Genomic DNA, 18,466 nt, shown 5'->3' with positions numbered 1-18,466 from the left:
TCTCATTGGTTTAGGGTTTTAAGCCCACTGCTCACCGGCAGGCAGGTTCCCTCCAGAGTCTGGCTTCTGTCTGGTACCTTGTACTACAAAGAACTCAGTGACCAGCCCACCTTCACAATCACACCTCCCTTAGAGCTATCTTTGCAGAGGCTCTTTCTCAGACTTCCATGTCCCACTGAAATCCCATTTCTCTTTCCTTACAAACATTGTGCTCATTCTCAGGGCCCTGAGACCTCATCTGCAGGTGAGTCTTGTCCTCTTCTCTCCTTGGCGGGGGGAGCTTTGGAGTGGACCTCATGTCTTTGGACAGCTATCCTGGGGCTTCTTCCACCCTGGTGCTCTAGGGCTGGATCTCTCCATGTACTTGAGGGGTCATGGAAGGGGCACAAGGCTAAAAGAGTGGATCTTCCAGGTGAGGTGGGTTTAAGAAGCCTGAATGAAGTTCTTCCCTGAAGGGTGCGTATTTTGCAGTCCAGACATCCTGCTTCTCTCAGTCTAAGAGTCCTAGCACGTCTTCAGGTGCTTTCTCCTTTGACCTTGAGGCCATGCCTGCACCCTCTGCAGCCAGGTCTCCGACATGTGTAGCAGCACCAGTAGGTGTGGTAGCCTCTTCAGCCCCTGTCTCCTCCTCCAGATGCTCCTGGAGGTGCCTGGCTCTTCTTGCCAGGACTCCAGGATGCTGACCAGGGACTCAGTGTTGGTTAGACTGAGGGCAGACCTGATGGCACTCACTTTCTTCAAAAACTCAGCCTCAAGATCAGGGGCCTTTTCCCGACAGGGGTGTGAGATGTTTTGGTCTGGTCTGCCAGACCATGGCTAACCCCTTGACCTTACACACTTGGGTAGAATACTCATACTTGACCTATAGATCTCTGGAGTAATTTGATGAGTGGGAATTCTGCCTAGTGGAAGCTGATGCAAAAGGCCTCGCTGATACTTGGGGAATCCTCCTGGGCTTGGAACTTGGGCTTTTTGTTCTCATGTTCTACCCTGAGTGACACTTTCCTCTTGGGTTGGGACTTGCAATAATGGAGAGCTAATTTACATGAGCCCTCTGGGCTCTGGTGTCTCAACTGTGACCTAAGTCTCTGGTCTAGGGATCCCTGGAGGCCTCTCCATCACCACCATCCTCCACTTCCACAGTCCCCATGGTTTCTTTCTTCTTCCCCAGGCACAGACCATACTTTAGGGAATTTACTCTGGGCAATAAAGTCTCCTCCAGAAAATTTCAGTGATGGTGCTACCTTATAGCGAAAGTCTTTCGTTTTTCCAAAAATTATAATACATTGATTTAAAAATAAAACTCCCAGTTTTCTTTTAGTAGATTCCAATTCATAGCAACCCTATAGGACAGAGTAGAACTCCCCTTAGGGTTTCCAAGGAGCAGCTGGTGGATTCCAACTGCCAAACCTTTTAGTTAGCAGCCGAAGGTTTATCCTGTGATAGTTTATAATATAAACAGAGGATCGCCACATTAAAAAAAAAATTTTTTTTTTTGCGTTTGTTGGATGGAAGTGAATTTGCTCCTGTGGAATATGGAAGTTACCTCATCCTCTGCACCTTCATGATAATACATGGTTTCTCTAAAAACTGTTTTCTATGAAAGTTATTTTTTTTAGTAAATTTAGAGTGTAAACATTGAAACAGGAGAATCGGTCTCCTCTTTGTAACTTGTTTTCATCCTCCTTTTAAGGGAAGGATTTTCATAGAAGGAATTATACTTAAAGAGACAGCGTAATTTGTACTTTTCTGTGTGATTTAAAACTTCTCCTCGTACCCTTAACTAGCCTACACCAGGAGATTAAAATTGCCTTTCTCTGAACAGAAGCCCATTACCATGTCCTTCAGCGTGAGGCAGAAACAGATGTCCGTATTTGAGAGTCTGATGGCACAAACCTTAGTAGCTGAATCACAACCACGCCTCCTGTGGGGGGGGCGGGGCTTGTATATGTCAGCTGAAGGGTCAGTTTTTTTCTGAGTTTGAGGGAAGGATTGGCGAGTTAAGGAAGAAAGAGAAGGAGTTTGGGAGGGGAGTGTAAGCTCCAGTGACAGACAGAAGATGGGGTGGGGGATCTCTCAAAGGGTATTAGAGGCCAGTCAGAAAAGCAGGAAGCAAGCAGCAGGAAGCAGGGCCAGTGGAGGGCAGCACTGGGTGGAGGAGGACAGCAGAGGTAATAGTAGTGGGGAGGGCAACAAAACTGCCCTGAAAAGAGTGATACATGACTGATCCTAGATGAAGCTCAGGTTGAGAAAAGTAGGAAAATAAAAAATTCTATCCTGTAGCCATCTTTGTGGTTAGGGGTTGTTAGGCTCTTGAGGGAGGTGGGCAGGAGACACAGGAGGGGAAGGGGAGTTCCTGGATCTAGGAAGGAGTCTACAGCCCTTCTTCTGCCCTCAATGATGTGGGTTCTGGCCTCTTCAACCTACCACTCCCAGAACCTCCTGAGAAATTTCCTTAGTTCTTCACATGGTATATTAATTCCATCTCATTAGAAAATATAATAATGACGTACGCTTCTTGCAACCCACCCTTTCCACCATCCTATACTCTCTGCCCCAGTTGCCCACTGGCTTCCTTCCTTTCCACCATGTTCAGATCCAGAACAAAAGAGTGCCTTTTCTGCAGCTATTCTGGAAAGCTCTCAAACTTACAATTGAATTCTTTCATTTCATCCCTCATTTATTCCTACATTTCTTATTGACAAAATAAACTTTGGTTAATTATCTACTAAATGACAGAATGTGCTTTCTCAGGAGAATCTTCCTTATGACCTTATCCATTCATCCCAAATCCTTCATCTTGTCCTACCATGGCTCTCTTTTCTGCTGGAAGTCAGACCTTTTGTTCTGTAGCACTCATCAATCGGGGACAACTTTTCCTCACCTTTATCTGGAGTCTTAGAGAAAGGCCTTTTCCTCGTGTGTCACTGTTTCATCCTGCTTGGGTGAAGATGTCCAAACATAATGGTCTTCTGAAGGACCTTTATCCCTTCTCCCAGCAGGAAGCTTTAATAACCTGGGAACTCTGGCTTGCTCCTGAATTTCCTTGATTCAGTAGGTACGGTTTCTCTCCCACAAGACCTGAGGTTGGCACCCTTTTCAAAATGCAGCTGAGATCTGAATTAGCACCAAGGCTTCCGTAATCCTGTGTGACATCATTGCTGACAGTGCTGAGTTCCATGGGCCCAGTTTGAAGCTAAACACGGCAACCAGAAAAACATGAAACTGTCAGGTAGGCACTTGAGAAGTGCTAGTGCCAATGTAGGAAGAAGGAGATTAGATACTAAAAATGAATTGAAACTTTTCCGTGCCATGTAAGGGGTTACTATCCCTTGGTGGGTAAAGAGAGCACAGGGAATGATAACAGTATCATGGGCAGCTGCTTTCTCCCAGTCCTCTCATTTGACTCTGTTGGAATCATGTCTCTCCAGCTCTGGTTATAAAATGTCCACTCTGAGCCCCTCTTAGGTCTCCTTAGCCTCTGAGTCTTCACACAGGCTCTGCTCTCTGACTAGGAGATGTTCTCTCCCTTCCCATCTGCTGGCCTACTCTCCCTGGTGAAGCGTGGAGGTGAAGAAAACTGACCCCATTGGAACAGATGAGGTTTATGACTTACCGAAAAGCCCTAAGACTCAGGAATTTTGTGGTCAGCCAGAATGGGAAGTTTGGGAGTTGACTTGGGGAAATCCCATGACAGACTCTGTTTTTGTTTAGGAGGCCATTTAGAAGAGAAACCAGCAAATGGGGAGACCATTTGAGGAAGAAATTAAGAAGGTTGGGGTGGTGATGAGGAAGGAGGAGACTTCTCCAAGGAAAATAAAAGTTCCAACATGGGGATGGTAGGGGCTTGTTTTGTGTGACCCCAAAGGACAGAAGAGGCAGGAATGGTAGGGAAACAATAGAACAAAAGATAATCTGTGCCTGTTCACAAATGTAACAAATCCCCCAGTGCTTTTACCCTGTTTCCTCAGACTTTTCTCATCAAGCCATCCTTCCCCTTTTACTGAAGCCTGTGGAAAATACCTGGGGCTTCCTGGATGCTCGGCCTTTTTTCATCCCTTAACTATTCAGTCATATTCCCAACTTGGTTCAGGCATCACTTCCTGGTTGTAGTCTTCCCTGAATGTTCTCCTGGTAGATGAGTCCACTTCTTGCTCTGTACTCCATTGTACCCAGGAAACCTTTTACCACAGCATAAAACACAATTGCATTTACTACACATTCTTCCTCTCTCTGTGCCCATGCCTTCTATGAGACTCCAGAACACCTTTTATTAGCAGTAGGAGTCTTCTTCTACCTGTTGAAGGCCGACCTTACGGTTGCTTCAGCCATTGAAATAGTAGCAGAGATGATAGAAGGAGAGAATTGAAAAGATTTTACATTGAGTCTTGCCCTTTTGTTGCTCTTAAACCCTGAGAACCTGTGGGAATGACCCCAGGACAGCCTGCTGAATGATGAGGGACCATTGGAAAGAGGATCCAGCGGTTTCACTGAGTTGATTTTATGAAACTGGCTCGCAGGTGACCTGGAATCAAATTGTAGACAGATGAATAAGCCCTGCTGCGAGCCACTGTGGCTGGCCCAGATCAGAAGAACCCCAAAGTGACAACCTGAAAAATTGTGAGCTTAGTAAATGGTTGTTTTTTTAAGACACTACCTTTTGGAGTCATTTGTTACACAGCAATACGTGACTGATACACCTGTTAACTTGGCCGTTTCTCTCACCAGGCAGTGAGGCAACTTCTCTAAGTCATTTCATCACCAAGAGCATCTGGCCTAGGGTCTGACATGTAGCTGTTTATACAGGAAATCTTTGTTGACTTAATGCATGAATGAGTAATATGAATTTTATGTGCGAGTCTGCACAAAATCATGTATGAATAAAAGCATGATTTTTTAAAAAATAAAATGAATTGAGGCTCAGAACTACCTGCTTACAAAATTGAGGGGAGTTTTTAACCTCACTTACTTTTAGGGTACTCCCTCGTCCAGATATGCAATAATTCCCAGGGTCTAATGAAGGACCAGTGCTTGGAGAAGACCTTCAACACACCCATTGCCTCAGCCTATGTGGGTGATCTCTCTAGAAGCATTCGTTCTGCTGTTTCCATTCTCAGCTGGATCATGAGAACCTTGGTGGGGCTGTCAACAGCATAATAGGGTTTGTCTACTTATGTGACTGCATCAGCCTTTGAGGTGCTGTAACCTGCTCCAGGGCACTATCAAGAAGGAGATCCTACCCCTTCCCAATGTCTAGGACCCTACTATCTGACTGTCACTCTTCCCCTGGGCTCCAGTTCACTCAGTCTGATCACCTCAGTGAGCTGAGGCTTTTACCACAGACTCTTCAGAGTCTTGAAGTTTCAGAGCTTCAACACCGTGACTCCAGCTATCTCCTTGAAATGAGGTAGGGAAGGAGAAAAAATGGAGGAAGACTTTATTTTCCATTTAATGTTGCAATAAAATTTCTTGCCCTGCGTTTTTGAAGGGTCCTACCTAACAATTCCCTCTGTTCTCTTCCAAGATGTAGGACGATGAAGAGTGAATGTTTGTTGTGTCATAATCTGCAGAAGGCTGCAAAGTGCACATGGGGTCCATTCCCCCGATGCTCACACTAGAGCACCCCACCCATGTGGAAATCTCTGCAAGTGTTACTGAGTCCCTCGCACATCCACAGTGAACAGCTTTCAGATTCTTATAAGAGGGAATTGTGTCCTAACACCAGCTGCTCCCTGGAAACCCTGTGGGGCAGTTCTACTCTGTCGTATAGGGTCTCTGAGTCAGAATTGACTAGATGGCTACGGGTTTGGTTTTTTCTTTCAGGCGGGTGGTGAGAGTTTGATGTCAGCTCCATAATCATGTTATTAAAAAATGATGACAGGGTAGCAGGTGAAAGCAACGAAACAAAACTGAAATGAAATGGCTTTTTCACATTTATTGGCCCCACAGAGTTCCTTCGAGGTGTTTACTTTTCACTAGATTCGGAGAAATCTTTGTGAGAGAGACAACAGCTTGAGATAGCTCCAAAATTACGTTTCCCTCCTTGATGTTAGGTTACATTAAGAGCTGGTTGGCTGGTTTATGATCTGCCTGCTTCACAAAAATAGAAGGCCCATGCGGGCAGGAACTTGTCTGTTGTGTTTGTCAGAGCATCCTGGTACCTGGCACCTAAGAAGTGCTAAAAAATGATTTGAGTGAATGTGGATGGGTTTTTATAAAAAACACTGTGTTGCTGTCTTTATTTAGTTAAATAGTGAAAACAGGGATAAGGAAAATGGAGACAATTACTTGTATAATTTAGAGTTACATAAGATGAGAATAGAACTTGAATAATGAGATAAAAAAAATAAGCTGTACGGATGGAATGTACCCCCTTCCCTTTGCTTTGGAGGGAAACATTTTAAAATTGGATTGTTTTTTCCCTACTGATTTATAGGTTCTATATGTTAATTGAAAAGTTAGTCTTTTAGGAATCACAAATACTTCTATTGAGATACAATTCACCTGCCGTAACACTGCCTTTGAAAATATGCACAATACCGTGGCTTTTAGTATATGGGCAGACTTGGCACAACAGTCACCACTGTCTAGCTTCAGAATATTTTCAGTGCCCCGTAAATAAAGGCCCTTGTTAATAAAGGCGTATTAACAGTCATCCTCATTACTCCTTTCCTCCAAGCCGTAGCAACCACTAATCTACTTCTGTCTGTGTTGGTTTGTTCTGGACATTTCATGTAAATGGAATCATACACGATGCGGTCATTTGTGTTTGGCTTCTTTCATTTAGCGTAATGTTCTCAAGGTTCGTCCGTGTTGTGGCATGTATCAGTACTTGGTGCCTTTTTGTGGCTGAGTAATATTCCAGTCTATGAATATACCACATCCTGTCTATCAGGTCATGACATTTGGGTTCTCTCCACAGTTTGGCTGTTATGAATAACACTACTAGGAATCCTCTGTGTGAGTTTGTATGTGAACATGCTTTTGATTCTCCGGGTGCAGACCTAGGAGTGCAATTGCAGTGTTGTATGGTAATTCTCTGTTTAACTTTCTGCAGAATTGCCAAACCGTTTTCCAAAACAATTGGATCATTTTACATTTCCACCAGCGGTATTCCAGCTTCTCCACATCGTCGCCGACACTTGTTGTCCATCCTGTTGAGTTTAGCCATCTTACTGCTTTTGAAATAATAGTGCACTTTAGTTTAGATTTGCATTTCCCTGATGACTAATGAGGTTACGCTTCTTTTCCTGTGCTTGTTGAGAGTTTCTGTATCTGCTTTTGAGAAATCTCTATTCAAATCCTTAGCCTGCAAAATTTTTTCAGCTTTTTGCCTGTATTTTTACTCCCTTCATATACTTTTTGATATGCCAAAGATCTATAGATCTTAACAGTTTTAGCCTTCATATTTTGGGATTTTTAAAAAGTCTTTCTCTTTTATCAATAAAAAGAAAATAAAAACTTCTAAAATTTTTAGGGTTGCATATTTTAATTTTAAATATTCGATCCATCTGGAATTTTGTTTTGTGTAAGGTATGAGAAAAAGGATGAAAACATTTTTACAGGTGGTCTGAGTGATTACCAGATTGCTACAAACGCTCCTTTTCCCATGACCCATATCTTCACTGCATTTTCCCGTAGTCTGTACAGAGACGCCTTTTTACAAAGGGAGGCCACCATTCCCAGCCATTTCATTTTAAGGTTTGTTTTCTGCAATTAAATCCCTTGTGTATCTTATCTACACACCTTTTCTTTTAAGCTAATACAAACTTTGTGTGAGTAGGACCTTGTCGAGTGTAAGATGGGCTTGAATTTCATAACTGGTTCCGTGTGGTGCAGCCCAGCAGACGGACAGACAGAAGCAAGGGCTGCAGAGGCGACAGAAGCTATGAGAACATGAGCCTCTAGAGATTTGCTGTGGAATTTCAGATAAAGATTCCACGTGCCAGGAATAGTCTACATCATGTGGACGCAGTGGTGAAAGTACACATTGTCCCTGCCATTGTGAAGGGGACACCCAGTGCGGGTGGGAGGGGGACTGGTAAAATGCAGTCCAGAGAAAGGACAGACCATGCTGCAGGAACCACACTGGACTTCAGAGAGCTTTGTCGGCTGCCGTTCATCTGTCCGGCTTCTAGATGTCAGAGTGCCCTCAGGCTCAGTGCTTAGTCCTCTCTCTCTATTGACACCCTCTCTCTAGGATGCCTCAGTGAGTCGGTTGCTGTCTGTCTGTAGCTGAGGATGTGATGTTTACACCTCCATCCATTTCAACTCCTCCTGGTTCATGACTTCTATTCAAATGTCAGCGTAACTCTGTGTACCGAGTTCTTCATCTGTAAAATGTGCCTTATAATGATACATTCCTCACATGGGTATCATGCAGAGCAAGTATCTTAAGAGAGGAGAAGCCCTCACAAGAGTCCTGGCACCAGTAAGTGTTAGCTGTCAGTATTATTACCTGACATCTCCACGTAGATGTCTAACAGCTATGCCATGTTATCAACGCCATGAAACAATTCTTGGTCCCAACCCCATTCCACCCTTATCGATGAATTTCTCAGGGCTTCAGTGATGGGAATGTGTGCGTTTTTCCACATAATGGACATGGCTAATAAAGGTTGGCCTGGTCCTTCATAATAAGTTGCTCCAAAGTTTATATGGGTGGACTCAGACAAGTGATAGCCAACTAATATAGACAAAAAATAGAACTCTCAGCTGCTCATATTTGTACTCTCAGCCTAGAATATCTGGTGAGGGTACTATATGGACTGAATTGTGTAACCCCAAAGGTACGTTGAAATCCTAACTACTGTACCTATAAATGTGACCTGATTTGGAAATAGGGGATTTTTAAAATTATTTTAATGAGGCCATACCAGTGTAGGGTGAGTCCTAAACCTAATCCCTTCTGAGTTACAAAAAGAACAGAATAGACACAGACATAAACAGGGGAAGAGGGAGACAGACAAAGGGGAAGATAATCTACAAGGCCAGGAACGCAAAGGGTGGCTGGAAGCTGCTAGAAGCTGAGGTAGACACGAGCCATGCCCTGAATTCCTACTTCTAGCCTCCCGAACTGTGAGAAAATAAATATCTGTTCTTTAAAGCCACCCAATTGTGTTATTTTTTTCTTATGGCAGCACTAGATGACTAACACATACCCATGGCTATACATGAAGCCTGGTGTAAAATAGTGTTCTCCCCTCCTTGTCTAGCCCACCTGAATCCTGCTATTTCCCTATCAGTGTCCTCTGCCTTCACTAAGACCTACAACAGAGTCGGCTTGATGCTGATGCATAGAAATGCAGTTTATTTTTTAGTTTATATTTATGATTGACTAGCATTAATTTCAATGGTTTGTAAATTTTTCTGTGGAGGCATTTCTGTAATCTATGAGTAATAGCAGTTGCAGCTTTTCCTTCTTTTTGTTGTCATTTTGTTCTAGCTTGGGCCTCCAGTGTTAAATATTTAATATAAATTATGATAGAAAGCATCCTTATTTTTTTAATATTTTTGTGTGTGCTTTAAGTGAAAGTTTTCAAATCAAGTCAGTCTCTCACACAAAAACGCGTATGCACCTTGCTACACACTCCCAATTACTCTCCCCCGAATGAGGCAGCCTGCTCTCCCCCTCCACTCTCTTTTTTCGTGTCCTTTTCGCCAGCTTCTAAACCCCCTCCACCCTTTCATCTCCCTTCCAGGCAGGAGATGCCAACATAGTCTCAAGTGTCCACCTGATCCAAGAAGCTCACTCCTCACCAGCATCCCTCTCCAACCCATTGTTCAGTCCAATCCATGTCTGAAGAGTTGGCTTCGGGAATGGTTCCTTTCCTGGGGCAACGGAAGGTCTGGGGGCCATGACCACCGGGATCCTTCCAGTCTCAGTAAGAACATTAAGTATGAATTTATGAGAATTTGGGGTCTGCATCCCACTGTTCTCCTGCTCCCTTAGGGTTTCTCTGTTGTGTTCCCTGTAAGGGCAGTCATTGGTAGTAGCCGGGCACCATCTAGTTCTTCTGGTCTCAGGATGATGTAGTAGCTGATTCACGTGGCCCTTTCTGTCTCTTGGGCTCGTAATCACCTCGTGTCCTTGGTGTTCTTCATTCTCCTTTGATCCAGGTGGGTTGAGACCAATGGATGCACCTAAGATGGCTGCTTTCTAATGTTTAAGACGCCAGACGCCAGTCTTCAAATTGGGAAAGCATCCTTATTTTAATGCTAATTAATTTTAAAGAGAATGTCCCACATTTTCCCATGAACTATCATGCCAGTTGTATTTTTCCAACTTAAGGAACTCCTTTTCTGGTCCATGATTGCTCAGAGTCCTTATCTCTCAGTGTGATTGGATTTTATCAACTGCTTTGTCCCCATCTCTTGAGGTGAGCGTGTCTTTTCTTCTTCCATCTATGCTTATGGTGAATTAAATTATTAAATCTTTAATGTTCACTCAAGCTTGCATGCTGACGATAAACCCCCTTGATGATGGCGTATTACCTGGTTTATACTTTGCTGGATTTCCTTTGCCAGTATTTTATGTAGGTTTTTGCATCTCAGTTACTTGGTGTGCTTGCCCTGTAACTCTTCTTCTATCATCCTTGTCTAATTTGGTGTCAGTATTAAACTAGCCTTAGGGATGAAGTAGAGGAGCATCTCATCTTTTTCTCTTCTTTTCTGACTTTGCACAAGATGAAAATGCTCTGTTTCTTGCCTCTTTGCTGCAACCTGAATGAAAGTGGTCTCGGCCTCCTATTTTCTTAGGGAGATCTTGAACTACTGACCCATTTTGTGTAGTGATTAAAGGTCTTTTCTGGTGCTACTTAGAAAAATTTCCACTGCATGTTCTAGGCTGCTAGGATTTCATCTTTAAATGTTATGTTGTTATCACGATTTTCAGTCTCATCCACGTCAATTAATCAATCCCAGATTTTCCCTCATTTTTCCAAACTCAGACTCTACATCTATTCCTGGCAGCAATTCCCTTATCTAAGACTTGTTTGCAAACAAAAATACAACCCAGCATCTTTGAGTCCATGATGTGAGAATACAGTCCCATATAACTTTTTTGTAACTGTTGTTAAGTGTTTCTCCTCTTTTTTTTGTTCATTTCCCACCTATCTAGCAGTTTCAAAGTTGTGCACTTAAGGTTGAGGTCATTAGCTGGATTGACTCCGTGCAGGGCCATGGGGTGCTAGTTGCAAATGGGCATCAAAAGAGCACTCCTCTAGAACTAGGAGGCAGGAGGAGGTGGTTGGGCGGTTGCGGGAGGGGGGAGGGAACTGGGCAGGGCTGTGTGGAGAGGGGCGCCCAGGGGAGGTGCCAGGTCGGAGGCTGCCCCACCACAATCTCACGTGCATCAGGAAGGAGCTGGCTGCAGGAGCCTTTCGCGAGAGTCCCAGCCCACCCAGCCTTGCCCTGAACTCAGACCCGCTAGGCTCACAGGTCCCACCAGAACTAGGGGAAGCCTGAGGCTACCGATGTCAAGTCCCAGGGTACACCCCTGAGCCCAGTCACAGTGCTTATGCTGGGATAGTAGGGCAGAGGAGGCGTATGGGGACTTGGGTCCAGAGGGTGACCCAGAAAGGGTGGGAGAGTTGTGGTCACTCTAGGACTCTGGCTCCGCACGTGAAGGGCCCCAGGTTGCACTTCCAGGAGGAGAAGGCCAAGCCACAGAGGCCACACTGCTCACACAGCAATCCCCCACCCCCCTCCGCCCTTTCTCCAGGCGGGACGCCCCTCTTGTGCTGTCCTCAGAAGGGCTCTTCAGGGACCACACCCCTAGTTTGCGAAGCAGCAGAGCCTGCCCCAGTCTGGACCAGGGACTTTATTTCTTCCACTCTCACCACTGGCTGAAGGCAGACTCCTGTCTCCACAGACTAAAGAGGAATTATCAAAATGAGCTCGAAACTCTAGATTTGAGTTAAGGATCATAAATTAACACGGAGAAATACAACTTTAACAACAAAGACCTGTTTGGAGCCCCAGTTGGAATTAAAAAAAAAAAACTTGAACAGAGGGAGTGATAAAGGCTTCCTTCTTTTGCCATCCTCTCTCGGTGGTCCCAAGCTTTCTCATCTCCCACCTCACAAGACTGTATCAACTGCTTTGAGACTTTTAGAATAAAGATCCCCAGGCATATCACTGCTGTTACCCTGTGAGGATTTCCCCAGTGCTGGGTTAGACTAAGACAGAATCCTTCCAAGGCTTCCAGGGCCTGTGTACTGGACGGTCAACACACGGAGCCTCAGAGCCCACTTCGTTTTTCCTGTAGTTGGGCATGACCCCAGGGACATGACCCTTGAGAGTGCTGACACTTCCTGAAGCCAGTGACCCTCCCCCTGGGCTTCTCTCTGCCTGGGTCTCAGAATCTCTGAGGCCAACTTGTACCCTCAGAAGTGTTTCTGCTGAAGGACATGTAAACAGCACTGTGGATTTGTGTCCTGCAGTCTGCAAAACTGCCTCTCCTGAGTGGGGTGAGGAGCTACTGAAATACTGAAATCATTGAAACTAGCAGAAGCCACAGCTCATGGTGCTGGGAGAAAACTGGGAAGGACGGAGAGGTGAAGAGGCTATAAAGGCCCAGTCATGAAGGCGACCGTGGGCCAGGATGTCCTGAAGTCGCAAAGCTGACCAATGCTGAGTGCCCTAAAAGCTGCCACTCCTGTGCACATCTTTTCTTTCAGTGGACAAAGTCTTCCCCTGCTCTTATGTGCCTGGCCTGGAAGGGCCTTTGACTTATAACATGAAGCAGCCTCCAGAGTCTCTTGGGGCAAGTGATGGTCAAGGAGGCTCTGCCTAACCCCACCCTGCCCTTCCCACTTGTCAGAGGACCAGGAATTTCAGTCTTCCAGCTCCTGGGCTGATCTAGTGACTTGTAACAGGATTTCGCTGGAACTGGAAGGTGTTGAAGACAGGAAGTACTCCTGGGTTTCTTCACCCAGCTGAATGCCTAGTTCTGGTCTTATTACACGGCTTACATTCAGGATAAGAAGAGGCATTTGGAGCTTTACGCATGACCTCTTAGCAGAGGTTTCTGTTCAGGAGCGAAGAGGTAAAAAGAAAGCAGTGTCTACTAAGTCCTTTTCCAAGAGTCTCAGGAAATTCTCACGAAGACCTTCTCAGGTAAGGACTGACGGGAAATGCCTTGGTTTAATATTAAACTTTGCCCTTGACACATTTTGTTTATGGAGGGCATATACAATATTGTCCGCTCAAGGAAGCACTGTAATTCTTATCTAGACTTTATGTAGAATGAGTATATATAAAACCTAAACTTGGTCCTTAAGCAAGGGGTTACCTCTCAGAGAAGGCCTATGGGAAGGTTTCTACCAAATTCTGTGGTGCTGCCATTGCTCCAAGGAGCCCAGGTGGTGCCAAGTTTGAGCACTCGGCTGTTAACCGAAGGTTAGTTTTTTGAACCCACCAAAAGGCTCTAAGGAGTAAAGACCTGGCGAACTGCTTACGTTAAGATTACAAACCAGGAAACCCTATCGGGGAAGTTCTCCTTTTACACTGGGTCACAATGACTCAGAAACCCACTCGATGGCACCTAGCAATATCAACAGGAAGCCGTTGCCCCCCATGTGCTTGAAATGCCTCTCTGGGGAAGGTTGGCCTTGAGAGCCAGCTCATGGCCACACGGGAACTGAGACTCATGTTTTGTTACCACACCTTAGTTTCAGTCAGTAAATTTATTTTCCAGCTTATTCACTAGACTGGACTACAGACATATCTCAGGTATTGTCAAAATTAATTCCATTCTCTAATAATGATTTGCCAGGATGTATTTCCAAGCGTTTCCAAGAGACTGGAAAAACTTTCCAAAGAGGCTTGTTCAGCGCCATGTTGTGCAGTAACTACAGTGTTGACATAGTATATTTATCCACATAGTTTCCACGTTTTCTGCTTTCCATAAATACAACTGAAATTCCAAGTCTACCACCTGAAGTACTTCCTTTAGTGTTTCACTTAGAAGTCTGGTGGTGATGAATTCTCTCAGTTTTCTTTCCCCTAAGAATGGCATTATTTGTGCTTTACTCCTGAAGGTAATGATTGGACATAGAATTCTGGGTTAATATTTCCATCTTTCAGGGTTGAAAAAATGATGTTTCACAATCTTTTTTTTTTGGCTTCCGTGGCTTCTGATAGTGAATACAGAGTCATTCAAATTATTTTTCTCGGGTGAAATGTGTTGTTTTCTCTCTACCTCCTTCCTGAGTATTTTCTTGACCTTTGTTATTCTGCAGTTGATTATGATGTATGGTATTTTTATGCAAGTAACCCATGTTCTATATATATATATGTGTGTCAACTGTTTTTCCCCTCCCGGGTATGTCTGTGAGTACAGTATACTGTTTTTTTCTTTTTATATGCTGCTGTTAAAAAAAAAAAAAAAAAATTAGAGTAATGTACTTACAAATATACTTGGGATGTGGGGTAAGGCCCACTGGGTTGGCAAAAAACCCATAACCCGCAGAATATTTTTGTGAAAATTCGGTATTGGGGCATGGAATTATTTAACTTGCTGTGGTTTGCTGAACTTCTTGAATCTGTAAGTTTATGTCTTTCACCACATTTGGAAAGTGTTCAGCCAGTATTTTTTCAAATACTATTTTCTTCACCACACGTTTTGTCCACTTCTTCTGGAGTTCCAATAAATAAGCTTTTTGTCTAGTTCTTGAGGCACTGTCCATTTTTTTCCATATTTTCCTCTCAGTTTGCAGAATGGATATTTTCTACTGATCTATTTCAAGTATTTAGTTTTTTTCTCTGTCATCACCATTCTGCTATTGTGAAAATATCAACTGAATTTTTGATTTCTACGATTGTACTTTTAACATGTAAAATTTTCATTTGCAAATAGCACCTATTATCTTTCCATTTATTTAAAAAGTGTCCCTGTTATTTCTTGGATTAGAATAGCATTTTAAAATCTGTTTCTTATGATTTTGAGAGTACAAGTCCTGCTTAAATTTTATGGAGAATTTTTTTGTTTTCAGCAGTCAATTGACCCAGTTATGTTCAGGCTCCAAGTTCTGTCCCATCTTCTGTATTCTATGGTTCAAATGTTAGTTCAATTTTTGAAGGCTTTGCAGGTGTATTTAGGTCTAACCTATGTGAGTGCCGCTCAGTATGGAACCTTGATGGCATTCTAACCCATAGTGCGGGTCTTAAAGGATTTGATAATGCTTCTTTGAGTCAGGGCAATGGATACGCACCTGGGGGGTGAACCAGGAGTTCATAGCAAGTCTGCAGAATCTCTTTCTTGCACAGCCTCCTCTTTCTCTTTCTCTTCTGCTCTCTGAGTTCAGAAGGAGTGCTTTCCTGGCCCACTGGCGGGAATGCTGGGGCTTTAATCTCCTCATTCTGTTGTGCACATCAGTGACTGGTTCTGCCTATGGGGCCAAAGCACTGGACAACCAGCCAAAAGGCTGGCAGTTTGAACCTGTCAAGAAGCGCCTCAGAAGACAAGCCTGGCGATCTGCTTTTGAAAAGTCTCACCCTTTGAGGCAGAATTGACTAGGTGCCAGTTAACAGCAGAGAGAGAGAAAATGTAATGGAGCTTTCTCTACAATATTTGGTTCTTCCATACTCTGGTCAGAGAGAAGGATTCTCCTCTGCCAGAGTTTCAGGTGTCTGCCCACCTGCCCAGCTGCCTGTCTCTCTCCTTTACGGACCTTCTATCCCATTTATATGAGAGAGGGCTTCTCTCGGGGCTGTTTCTGTCCACAACGGGTGTGCAGCTGTGAGATTTGGGCTCATTTAATTTCAGCCTCTAGAATGTTCATACTTTATGTTCTGGCTCCGCCCTGCCCCCATCCACCTTCAACACTTTCCTTTGCAGAGTCCTGAGATAGTGTCCCATGCATTTGTCCAGATACTTAGTTGTCAGATACCAGCATAGCCACCAGGGGCAGTGCTGTTGTGGTTGAGGGGGGAGGGACTGTACACTGAAGGAGCTGCAAGACCTGGCTGCCTTGTGTGAGCAGGACGGGGGTGTGCTGAGGAGTGGGTGCTGAAGGTGCTGAGTCAAGGGGAGTTTAATATAAAGTTGGGTCAAGGATAGTTTGTTGACAAGGATTTATTGCCGTAGCAAGGGTTCTGGAAATGGGTTTAATATGCTGTGGGATTGCTTTTGGAAGCTTAGAAAAGGCAATGGCCCACATTCTCTGAAATGGAAATGCCAGACCTGCTAGGTCAGATGTTGGAAGAGGGATTAAAAGCCTCCAATATGTGGGCATGTCTGAGTTAGTCTTCTATAAGACCATTTCTTGGAGGTCCTGAAGGATACCCATTTCATCAAAAGAATAAGGAATGCGGAGATGAGGGGAGCACCAGCAACATAGAGCTTACCAATATGTATACTTTGTAGGGAGTCCCTGGACGCCACAGACAGTTAAGTGCTTGACTATTATCTGAAAGTCTGGCAGTTTGAACATACTCAGAGGGTCCTTGGAAGACAGTCCTGGCCATCAACTACTAAAGGATGAAAGCCTTAAAAACACTATTGAACAGTTAGTTCTACTATGCCCACATGGGGTGGTCATGAGTCAGAAATGACTTGATGACAACTAACAGCAACAATCGTCTATAGGCTCAGGTTGTTAGTGGGAGCTGGGCTGCCTAGTAGCAATGCAAATCATGGGATCCCAGCTCCACAGAGGCCAGGTGGAAGTACTTAACTGTCAGAAACAAGTTGTGTGTGATTCCAATAATGGTCAGCAGGTCAGAGTAGTAGTTATCTATTGGGGCATAATAGATTCTCCCCAAACTTAGCAGGTGTGAGATAAATGGAAAATTAATATTCAACTCATTCTGATAAATTTGGAACTAGACAAAGATTTTGGCATCACTCAACATAGTTTTCAGGTGAAGGAATAAACTAGAAAATTTAAATAACTAGTATAATAAGAGATTTTTCAAATAATGATGATATAATTGCATACCTGAATAAAAGACGAATACATCAAAATCAGTGGTTTGTCTCCAGTATAGACATGAGGGTCTCAAATTGGCAAGGGTGAGAAGGGCAGACCGTTCTCTTTCCCCTACTACTTGACTGGATCAAACTGTGTTCAAAACTGTAAAATATTTAGGAAAACATTGTTTTGACCAGAGCATCAAAGGACCTCTATGATGAAAACTAATGTACTAAAATACATAAAATGAAACCTGAATGTATGCAAAAAATATGCCATATTTTCAAATGAGAAGTCTTGTCAATCAAATGGAGGTCCCTTTTAAAACTAATATATAAGTGGAATGTGTTTCCAGTCGGAATATTAAGATAGTTGTTTTTGAATTGTATACAGTGATCATATGCTACAAATAGTACAGTAGATAGCAGAGGATGTTGCTGGTGTTAGGAGACTTGGAGTCCATTTCTGACTCATAGTGATCCCATTTCACTGCCCCATAGGGTTTTCTAGGCTGTGATCATTATGGGAGCAGAACAACAGGTCTTTCCCCTCAGTGCCCCGTGGTGGGTTCGACCTGCCAAACCTTCTTTGGATTAGCAGATGAGCACTTAATCACTGCAACACTACGGCTGCTTTAAAAGGTATAGAGAAGAAAAACATGAAAAAGCAGGATACTGACAGGTGTCTACCTCTTCAGGTAACCGAACAAATTCATATTACATAGCATAGAAACTGACAAGTCGACCAATGAAACAAAATCTGCTAAGAAGTCACAATAACCATTGATATAAAGGCGGTATTTTGAGAAAATTATATTTATTTAATAAACGGTGCTGACTCAAGTGACCGTTCTGGGGGACAAAGCTTGCAAAAATGTGATACACAAATGATAGATTTGGAAAATCATGTGAAATGGAGATGACAAGACTTAATAACAATTTCCATTTTACACAGAAGGATAAAAGTTAAGCACTTGAAAAATGAGCAGTGAATTCAAAAAGATCGTTCACAGGAAATCCACATGCCCAATAAACATAGTCCAAGTTGCTCAAAAACACTGGTAGTTAAGAAAATATCAAAGTCCCAGTGAAACTGGCACAATTTAAAAATCAACACCATCTATGGCTGGCTGGGCTGTGGGGAGAAGGATACCCTGAGACATGGCTGGAAGGGTGCTTTAGGACAGCCTCTAGGGGAAAGACATGGCCATGGCTCTGTACTTTTAAAACATACTTTGAGCTGGAAATCTCACTCTATGGAGTCTATTGCACAGAAACAGATCCTGTAGTATACAACGGATAGTTATTATTAGTGTTGACCAAACGTTGACTGTACATTGATGGTTGAATGATAGATAACTTATGGTAAAGCTACATCATCAATAAATTAGTTGTAGTAGTTGAGTGGGAAAAATATCTGTGAGGTATTATTGAAGTATTACTGAAAAAATCTAGGTGCAGAGAAGTGTATATAAAATGAGCACATCTGGGTTAAACAATATCAATTGTTTGAATATGCTTGGGTACCTGTTTATGTTTATGAGTGTGTAT

This window comes from Loxodonta africana, unplaced genomic scaffold (assembly GCF_030014295.1).
Source record: "Loxodonta africana isolate mLoxAfr1 unplaced genomic scaffold, mLoxAfr1.hap2 scaffold_225, whole genome shotgun sequence".
Classification (NCBI taxonomy): Eukaryota; Metazoa; Chordata; class Mammalia; order Proboscidea; family Elephantidae; genus Loxodonta; species Loxodonta africana.
This window is presented reverse-complemented; position numbering follows the sequence as displayed.